The sequence below is a fragment of the Bos grunniens genome, chromosome 10 (assembly GCF_055505025.1).
Source record: "Bos grunniens cultivar Pamir isolate PY7600 chromosome 10, Bosgru_T2T1.0, whole genome shotgun sequence".
Taxonomy (NCBI): Eukaryota; Metazoa; Chordata; class Mammalia; order Artiodactyla; family Bovidae; genus Bos; species Bos grunniens.
In genome coordinates this window covers 10367384-10378077 of record NC_141174.1, presented here as the reverse complement: position 1 = coordinate 10378077, position 10694 = coordinate 10367384, and positions in this window count along the sequence as shown.

Genomic DNA, 10694 nt, shown 5'->3' with positions numbered 1-10694 from the left:
AAGATAGATTTGGTATCTGATGGCAATTTTGAGCTTCTTTGCCAGCCCCGTAACTACTTTCATACTTCTTGTTACATGAGACAAACAACTTTATGTTTAAACCACTGTTAATTGGCTTTTCTTATACCGACAGAAAAATGAATTTCTGTCTAATGTAGAGGCCCTGACAGAACCACCGCTGAAACAAAGTATGTCTTTGCTTTCTTGCCCATCCCTAAAAATGGCTAATTAAGCAGCCACCCAGAAACACAATTAAAACAAATACACGAAACACTACAAGTCTAAAGTTAGCAATTCTCCAGAGACCCAATTAGATATTTCTTTGAAAAGGTAAAGACTAAACAAATCATTTACCTTTGTGTTCCAGCCCAGAAACCACTTATTTGAAATGACAATAATTTCTTACTCAAATCATCACTCTGTTCATTTAAAGGGGAGAAAAAAAATCATTTAGGATTACTCACCCTTGGGTCTCCAGATCTTGCTTGAGCCTGGCATATAGAAAGCAATCAGCAAATGTTTATCACATCAATAAGTTGACAGTCATGCAAATAAAAATAACTTCTTATTCAGAATTTGTTCATTTTTATCCCTTTTGAGGAAAGCTTCCTCAAGCTTTTAGTAGCTGCCCCAGCCCACAGACTATATTGGCTCAGGATGTCACTACCCCAAAGATGCCTTCTGAAACTTGTCTGAGACCTTCCCATGGGGCAGGGAGGTGAACAGACAAAAGCAACAGGCAGCCTAAATTAGGGGGTTGTTTTCCTCTGAAGATTTTCCCCTCCCAGGGTGACTGCCCAGCACTTCTAATAACTGTAAATAAGAAGCTGTTACTTTGCATGTCATCTTCACTTTCTGAAACAAATAACCCCAAATGAGTACCTCTTAGAACCATTGTTATTCAGTTGCTCAGTCAGGTCTAACTCTTGGCGACCCCATGGACTGCAGCATGCCAGGCTTCCCTGTCCTTCACCATCTCCTGGAGTTTGCTCAAACTCATGTTTATGGAGTCGATGATGATGCCCTCCAACCATTTAGAACCATGTGGACCTTTTCTCCCTTCTCCATGAGGGTGACCCTGAAGACACCTACTGTTGGAGGATGGAAGCCTCAGGGATTTGGATCCCAAACAGGAGGATCAAAATCCAGTCTTAACACTTTCTGACCAAATCCACCTTCCAGGGTTGAAATATTATTAAAATATTGTACATTAAAAAATCATTAAAAATATTATATATATATTACAGATACATATTATTGTTATAAAAATATTATAAATATTATAAAATCATTGTTAAAAGAAGCTTCTCTGTTTGCTCGTCCAAATTGTCTGTGGTTTCTCTGAGGACAAATACCTACAAGCTTCCGCCTTCCACTTTTACCTGTCAGCCATCACTTGATGGCTGAGCAGCTTAGCTTTAGTTTGGAACAGATATGCTAGCTGTCTGACCTTGGAGAAGTTATGTAACTTATTGAGTGTCAGTTTTCTCATCTTTAAAAATGGGAATTATGATAGTATCAGTCTCGTGAGGTTGTTGTGACGGTTCAGTGAGATAATACGTATATAAGGCTTAGCACAGTGCGTTGTGTAGACCAAGCCCTCAGATTGTATTAAATTGTTAATTTTGAATAATTTATATTTCCTAGTAAAATAATGTTCACAACTCTCTGACAAGAATTTATTTTAGATTAAGGTATGTAGTGCTGATTTGTTTACAGGAGGACATGACCTCCACTTTAAAAAAAAACAACAAATTATTATGATGACCTTCAGAGTCCCTTTGGTTCTCTTGTTGGGTCTGCTGAATGGCTAGTTTAGAAACTACGTCCAAGAACTAAAGCATCAACTTGAAGGAAGAGGTTAAGAGCTTTCTTTCCAGGTTATCCTAAAAAGTAATGAGAAGTGAGTCATTTAGGACTTCCCTTGTGGTTAATTTAGGATTCCCTGTGTGGATCACAATAAACTGTGGAAAATTCTTCAAGAGATGGGAATACCAGACCACTTGACGTGCCTCTTGAGAAACCTATGCAGGTCAGGAAGCAACAGTTAGAACTGGACAAATAGGAACTTTCCAAATAGGAAAAGGAGTACGTCAAGGCTGTATATTGTCACCCTGCTTATTTACCTTATATGCAGAGTACATCATGAGAAACGCTGGGCTGGAGGAAGCACAAGCTAGAATCAAGATTGCCGGGAGAAATATCAATAACCTCAGATATGCACATGAAACCACCCTTATGACAGAAAGTGAAGAACTAAAGAGCCTCTTGATGAAAGTGAAAGAGGAGAGTGAAAAAGTTGGCTTAAAACTCAACATTCAGAAAACTAAGATCATGGCATCTGGTCCCATCACTTCATGGCAAATAAATGGGGAAACAGTGGAAACAGTGGCTGACTTTATTTTCTTGGACTCCAAAATCATTATGGATGGTGGTTGCAGCCATGAAATTGAAAGACGCTTACTCCTTGGAAGGAAAGTTATGACCAACCTAGACAGCATATTAAAAAGCAGAGACATTATTTCGCCAGCAAAGGTCCATCTAGTCAAGGCTATGGTTTTTCCAGTAGTCATGTATGGATGTGAGAAATGGACTATAAAGAAAGCTGAGTGCTGAAGAATTGATGCTTTTAAAGTGTGGTGTTGGAGAAGACTCTTGAAAGTCCCTTGGACTGCAAGGAGATCCAACCAGTCCATCCTAAAGGAGATCAGTCCTGGGTGTTCATTGGAGGGACTGATGTTGAAGCTGAAGCTCCAATACTTTGGCCACCTGATGTGAAGAGCTGACTCACTGAAAAGACCTTGATGCTGGGAAAGATTGAGGGCAGGAGGAGAAGGGGATGACAGAGGATGAGATGGTTGGATGGCATCACCAACACAGTGGACATGGGCTTGGGTGGACTCTGGGAGTTGGTGATGGACACAGAGGCCTGGCGTGCTGTGGTTCACGGGGTCGCCGAGTCGGACACGACTGAGCAACTGAACTGAACTGAACTGGTGGTTAAGACGCTCTGCTTCCAAAGCAGGGGGGCCTGGGTTTGATCCCTGGCCTGGGAACTAAGATCTCACATGCCGTGTGGTGTGGCCAATTAAAAAAAACAAAAAGCAGTGACTCATTCAACATTCCTTTCCCTAACCTGTGCACCTGGATCAGAACAACGCCTAGTATCAGTGTGTTACTACATCTTCCTTTTTCCTTTTTCCAGAATTCTTCAATCGTGTCTTTAGAGCCATGGTAAAAATAGAATTGGGATTCCTAACAACCAATGAAACTTCCTTTGTGTTAGTTCTGACCTTGCTTGGGCCTGAAGAGCAGCTAAGGGCTTGGCCGTCATGGAAGAACAGAGTTGTTCAGCATTTTTAGAGTTGAGAAAGTTTAACCCTTAATTCAGTCAGCACCTGGGAGAAGAAGGGAAAGGAGGAGGCGTTCTTTGTTTTGTTCCAACTAGTTTACCCTGAGTCTGCAGCTGGTTAGAGCGTCTAAGAGGCTGTTAGTTCCAATCAATTTGGCATACACTCTTGTATGTGTGCTTGATGAATTAAGAGGCAGCAATGAATTTATCTGTGCACCAGCCATAAAATTTCCATTACTTTTCTTAATGAATTTTACATTTGATTCTGAAAGCTTTTGAAAAAGTTGCTCATTTGTTTTTCAAGGCCTTCCGCTCTTCCTTCTATATAATTTGTGTCAAAATAAGGACTTTTCTTAGAGATTGAATTTCTATAAGACATTTTGCTTTGGGGACAAGGAGATTTTGCCCTTCTCAGTGTCTGAAATGGCAGAAGCCGGTATCATCAGACACTTCTTGGGCTCTAAAGTAGGTGTTGGGGAGGAAGAAAACTTTCCCTTCTAGGGAAGGAACGTTTCTAGTTTCTTCCGGCTGGTCTAAGAGTTAAATTGACCTGCGATGGGTTAATAGGACAAAAACAAACTGAATTCCATCCATATGGGAATCCTACATACATGAGAGGGTCAGAGATACCATATGCATGAAAGGGTGAGAGAAATATAAAATGAGGTATAGATGTCATCCTGAGCTAAAGAATGGGACAGGGGCCTGGGACTTCCAAGAACAGGAGGGCCATTCACAGGACAATAAGGAGAAAAGTAGATGTTTGGTAATTAGTAGTTTGCCCTGCCATATAGATGGGGCCATTAAGTCAATTTATCTTCAGTCATAACTCTTTTCTGGGAAAAATCCCCAATTTAAATTCTTCTGGGTAGTTACAGGAGGGGCAGTGGTTTCTCTTGAATCCACGGGGTCTCAGTTGCCTTTAGCTAAAGATAATCCTCACACAAAAGTGACACATTTGGGGGAGGCTTATTCTGAACTGCTGCTGCTGCTGCTAAGTCGTGTCAGTCGTGTCTGACTCTGTGCAACCCCATAGACGGCAGCCCAGCAGGCTCCCCCGTCCCTGAGATTCTCCAGGCAAGCACACTGGAGTGGGTTGCCATTTCCTTCTCCAATGTATGAAAGTAAAAAGTGAAAATGAAGTCGCTCAGTCGTGTCCGACTGCTACTTTGGGTAAAATCAGAAGTTCTAAGCTGAAGAGGCTAAGTATGGGTTTTCCAGAAAGTTCAGTAATCAATTGCAGAGTGGAAAAGCCACAATCTATAGAGCACATTGGTGGGGAGGAAAATAGATATTCAGCCGCAGTAAGATCAGGTCTGAGTTGTCACTGCTGAGCTCTGTGCTTCTGTTTACCAGAGAAACTTGGCAAGATGAGAAGCAGTGAGTGCTGTGATTGGAATCTTGACTGAAATCTGACCCTGAGAGTCTCAAAACCTCCCGGGAGAGACAGAAGCTGATCAACCTGCATTTCAAAGCTCCAAGCAATTTTCTATCTCACATGAAATAATGACTGGAATACATTTTTGAAAGTAACCTGTTTCTTTGTTTTGGAAAGAAACCAAATATGCAATTTTATTAGGTAAATGTAATGTACACCATGGTCAGGTGTTTGAGAGGCTGTGACTCTGAGGAACTAAACTGTGAATGTTTATTTTATTGGCTTCTTGCATCTCTGAAGACTCTTTTTCTTTTAGAAAAATGCTACTTTTCTGTGTATTAATTTAGAATGGGCTATGGCTATGGAGGGACGGGGGAGCCTGGTGGGCTGCCGTCTATGGGGTAGCACAGAGTCGGACACGACTGAAGTGACTTAGCAGCAGCAGCATGGCTATGGAACAGACCCTGATGCTGGGAAAGATTGAAGGTAGGCAGAGAAGGGGACGACAGAGGATGAGATGGCTGGATGGCATCACCGACTCAATGACATGAGTTTGAGTAAACTCTGGGAGTTGGTGATGAACAGGGAGGCCTGGCGTGCTGCGGTTCATGAGGTCACAAAGAGTCAGACATAACTGAGTGACTGAACTGAACTGATGGCTAAAGAGTGTTACCTGTTCTTGCAGAGGTATGGAGACTGGAAGGGAGCAGTAAGCACAGCAAGAGTGATCTTTCCTGGCACTAGAGCCAGGCAATGAGAAAGGAGCTGGATTAAGATGAGGCAGTGCATCCTGGACTGTACCTTCAATGCTGCATGCTCCTTAGACTCAGATCTGGAATAGTCTTCCCGTTGGTGACTGGGTCAAGCCCATCCTAGTGGCTAGTAATGGGTTTGTTTTGGAGAGAGTAGGAAACACATTCCAAGATGGTAGACTTTCAAGTGGAGTGTTTCTGGATTTGTTCTCCAATCCTGGTCATGGACAAGCCTAGACATGCTGGGAACACTCTAGAAGGCAGAGGGAAGATGGCTTGCTGAGGAGAGAAATCCCATGGAGATTTCTGAGAATGGGCTGGGCTTGGACTCCTTCAGATAGCCAAATCTAGGAGCTGCAATTTATTCTGTGCATCTCATTTTTATCTCTGAACCTAGAATAAAACCATGTTAAATATTACAGCCCAGTCTCCAACATGTGGTAAATGAAGGTAAAATTTGTGATCACCTTGTTTCAGAACCATAAAAGAAAAGAGTAGGTATTTCTATGAGTAGGAGGAACCCTGTAGTAGAAAGGGTCTATGAATGAGAGGATTCCAAATTTGGAAGGGCCTGAGTGTGGGTGGGGCCTGATAGTAGGAGGGGCCTGACTGTGGGCGGGGCCTGATAGTAGGAGGGGCTTGAGAATGATTGGAGCCTGATGGTTGGAGTGTGAAAGCCGCGCAGTCATGCCCGACATTTTGTGATCCAATGGGCTGTAGTCCATGGATTCTCCAGGCCAGAATACTGAAGTGGGTAGCCTTTCCCTTCTCCAGGGAATCTTCCCAACCCAGGGATCGAACCCAGGTCTCCTGCACTGCAGGCGGATTCTTTACCAGCTGAGCCACCAGGGAAGCTGAGCAACCAGACTGTAGGAAGGACCTGAGAATGGGTGTGCCCTGATAGTAGAAGAGGCCTCCAGGAGGGATCCTACCTGAGTTTGTAAATGCTAAGTGGAAGTAGACTACGTCTTGGGAAATGGAAAATGTAAGTTTTGACCTGATCTTTGAGAAGTAGAAAGACATGATAAAAAACACTAAAGAAGGATTGGAGCAAGACAAGAAGGCAGGGAGACTAGTAAGGAGGTTTTGTCCCTATGGTAGAGAAAATGGAAGAAAAGGGTAGGTTTGAGACAGACTCAGGATCATGCATTCTTTAGAAACTGGTTCACCTTATTGTGTCTAAAATAGGAAGTTATCATCTCTGCCTCGTTTTCCCCAGCACAAAATGTTGTTGTTCTGTTGCTAAGTCATGTCCATAAAGTGCAGCATGCCAGGCTTCCCTGACCTTCACTGTCTCCCAGAGTCTGCTCAAATTCATGTCCATTGAATCAGTGATGCCATCCAACCATCTCATCCTCTGTCACCTCCTTCTCTTCCTGCCCTCAATCTTTCCCAGCATCAGGATCTTTTCCAGTGGGTTGGTGCTTTGCATCAGGTGGTCAAAGTACTGGAGCTTCGGCTTCAGCATCAGTTCTTCCAGTGAATATTCAAGGTTGATGTCCTTTAGGATGGACTGGTTTGAACTCCTTGCTGTCCAAGGGACACTCAAGAGTCTTCTCCAGCACCACAATTGAAAAGCATCCATTCTTCAGCACAAAATGGGGCCTTTATAATGGAGCAGCTGTAAGGATTTCCTAGGTGTTTGGCATCTTCGAAGCATTTCCTACAGCCTGAGAAGTAAACTGTTACAGGTGAGGAAACTGAGGCCCTGAGCCGTTCAGTGACTTCCTGAGGCCCTTAACCATCATCATGCTCTTACAGCATCCTGTCCCAGTGACACTCCTCTTTCCCTTTAAGTGGTATTTCCTGCTGAAAAGGAAAGTAATAATTGTCAAGTTTATTGATTCTCTCTTTGAGGACAAATGTAAAATAAGTCTCTTTTATTATTTGCTTGAGCCTCCCCCAAGGTTAAAAACAGGTATAAAATTTGCACAGGCATCGCACAGAAATTCTGCAGGAGTACTCCATCCTACATTTCCCTGCTCCTGAAGTCATGATGTCCGAGAGAGTTTCACCCCTGGGGAATGTTTGAGTCAGCTGTCTGGGAGCAAGGGGTACATGCCAACATGACTCTCCATTCACGAAGCTCATTCACCAGTGTCTCCTTGGTTTATCCTGACAGCTTGTAAGGCAGGCTGTATTTTGCAGATTAGGTGACTGTGTTCCTGAGAGACTGTGATTTGCCCACGGTCCAGAAGACCCAGTCTTTGACTCCCTTGTCCTGACCTATCGTTGCCATGCTGATGGTGAACAGTGAGGACTTCTCTGCTGATCCTGCCCACTTGATTCGTGGCCTACGTGGTATTCCTGTGGGGCTCTCTGGGGAGTGGTCGTGAAGGTGGGGGTTGTTCCATGCTATTCACATGGAGAGGGCCCCCCCTGGAGGCCTGTGGAGATAACACAGTGTGACGGAAAAGAGCCCAGGGCAGGTTCCTGAAAGTACTCACGCGTGGGCCATGAACATTTTCCTCTGCCCAACCTAGTGGAAGTTTCCTCATCTTTAATCTCTGCCCCAGCCCATGAAATCTTTTGATCTGGATCTTTGCACAAGGCCATGTTCCCAGCAGGATGGGCTCATGCCATCTCATTAGTCCCATTTGCTGATTTTCAGGTTGGTCTTTAGATACTGGATGGTTCCTTGACCCCAGTCTTCCCCTCTGAGAGCGGGGCCCACATGGGGAGGAACACAGACTTTAGAGTCCTGCCATTCAGAAGGGTGGGGAGCTGGGGACTCACTCAATGGCTGAGTGAGTCCTTATCAAACGAGTTCTCCTGACAAGCCGGGTGTTAGCACGCAAGTGGGGTTGAAGGAAGGGGCAGTGATGCTTTGTGGATAATACTCGTTACACAGCCATCGCTGAGACCCCTCTGCCATCACGAAAGCCTCAGGCTTTCGAGCTCCCTTTGCCTCATAATTGCTCCAAAGCTAAGGCTTAATAGACCTGTGGTTCCCGTGGAGCGTGGGCTCATATTTGAGAGCTAGATCCCTTGACCCAGGCCGTTTGAGAGATGAGTTCCAAAGGTTAACGTTCTGAGTGACTGACAAAGACCTTTCAAAGGATGGCTGTATTCCAGTTCCTGGGGGAGCTGTGAAGACCCCTGTCTCCTGGGGTTTTTAGTCTTGTGTCTGAGATCACAAGAAAGGCTGTGGTTTGTGCTTGTGAGTCCAGTGTGGGCTATTCTGGAGTCCTGCTTCAGGCAGCACTGAGTATCGCAAAGGATGAGATCTTTCCTATCGTGCCCATCTAGGTGAGCGATTACTTATTTGGGTGCCTGGCTCTCTTTCTATCTCTCTAGACATAAAATGAGCTCATGGAGGACGGGGCTGGCATTGTGGACATCTTTCTGTCTTCAGGGTCTGGTTACTAGTCTACCTTCAGAATATATTGAGTAAAACTTTTGATTAATTTTAAGTAGTAGATGAGCCCCTATTTATTTTTTATTTTTGAAAACTAGATTTTCACTGTGAAAATAAAGCAATGCCATGGTGAAAATGGAGAGAGTAAAAAAGAAGGAAAATACGAATGAAATTCCCACTATGCAGAGGAAAATCACTATTATATGTTTCCTATGGCTCTTTCCAGAAATGTCAGTAACCTGCGTCTCAAGCACATTTTTATTTTCGTAAGTGAGTTCATACTACACCCAGATTTCTGCAGCTAGCCTTTGTGTAATTAACTATCTGTCTTGAATATCTCTTTATAGTGGTGCATATAGATCTACTCCAATCTTTACAATGGCTGCAGTGTATTGTAGATATTTTTCATAATTTATTTGAGCAATTCCCTATTGATCGGTGTACAGATGCTTCCAGAATCTTCATTATTACAAGTAATGCTGTAGCAAATATCTGCTTATGTTTATATTTGTATATCCATGGGTTAAGTTTCTAGAGGTGTAAGTTTATTAGCTCTTACCAGTTGCCTTTTACTGCCAAAAAAAAAAAAAATCACACCAATTTGCAGTCTCATGAGTATTGTGTGCGAATGTCTGTTTCTTTACATCCTTGGTAACACTGAGAATTAGCAAATGCTTTCATCTTTGGTAGGATGACAGAAAGTAATTTTTTTCCAAATTTTTATTTCTTTATGAATGCGTTTAATTATGAGTACTTTTCCAAATTTAGTGGCTATTTTATTTTCTATGAACTACTTGTTCAGGTCCTTCACTGATTTTCTTGTTGGGTTATTTCTTTCTCTCTTTCTCTGTTTATGGATTTGTAAGGAATCTCAGTTTCCTCATGACATTCCATCTTTGTCACACGTTAAAAATTGTCAGTGTAGCTTCTCTTTTGACTTTGATTATGATAGTTTTGTCATAAAGAATTTTAACGTCTCATGTAGTTAAATTTACCAGTCTTTTCCTTTATACTTCTGACTTTCGTGTCTTGTCTAGAATGGATTTTGCCATTTAAGATTTTAAGCAAAATGCACTCAATTTTTTTTTATAGCTATGTATTGTAACTGCACTGAAATAGTTGATCCATCTGGAATATATTTTGGTGTGGAGTTCTACAGGCATTCAGATTTTTTCTATGCAGAAAGATCGCCAGTCGTCCCAGATCTCTTTCTCCCTCCCTGATTTGAAACAGCACCTTATTACATGTAACAAATAAATATTTGTGAAAATACTCGGCAGTCTTTAAAGGAGACCAACACGTCCTTTTCCAAATACATTCTGCACGTATGTATTTCCAGTTTCCCCATGTGAGTTTTTTGGAATTGTTTTCAAGGATGGAATCAAAGATTTTTTTTTTTAAGCCATCCTTTCCTATGAGATAAGAAATGGAAAAAGGGTAGTTGTGAACAGTGTGTTTTGTAAGGAAAGACTGGGTGAGTTTCGCACTTTAAAAAGCTTCCCTGCAAAGGCAGGTGCTGAGGGAAGGCTCAGATTCCCTGGCAGAGCTGCAGGCCCCCTGGGTTTCTCCTCACTCGAACCCGGCCTCACCCCGGCCAGGCGAGCACTGGTCTGCTGCGTGCCCACAGCGCCAGGGTCCGCGTCTGCCTCCGTCCCGGGGTGTGCGAGTCACCGTTTGCGGAGCTGGGCCCAGTAGAGAGACTGCCTCCCCCAAGTCCTTTCCTTCCGAATGAAAGGCTTTTGACCCACGCTCACTGCCGTTTACTCTGCCATCATTTGTCAGCTTCAAAGCAGGGGGTTTGCCTGCCTGAGAAGTAATAAAATGAACCCCAGGTCCAAACCCGAAGAAACCAAT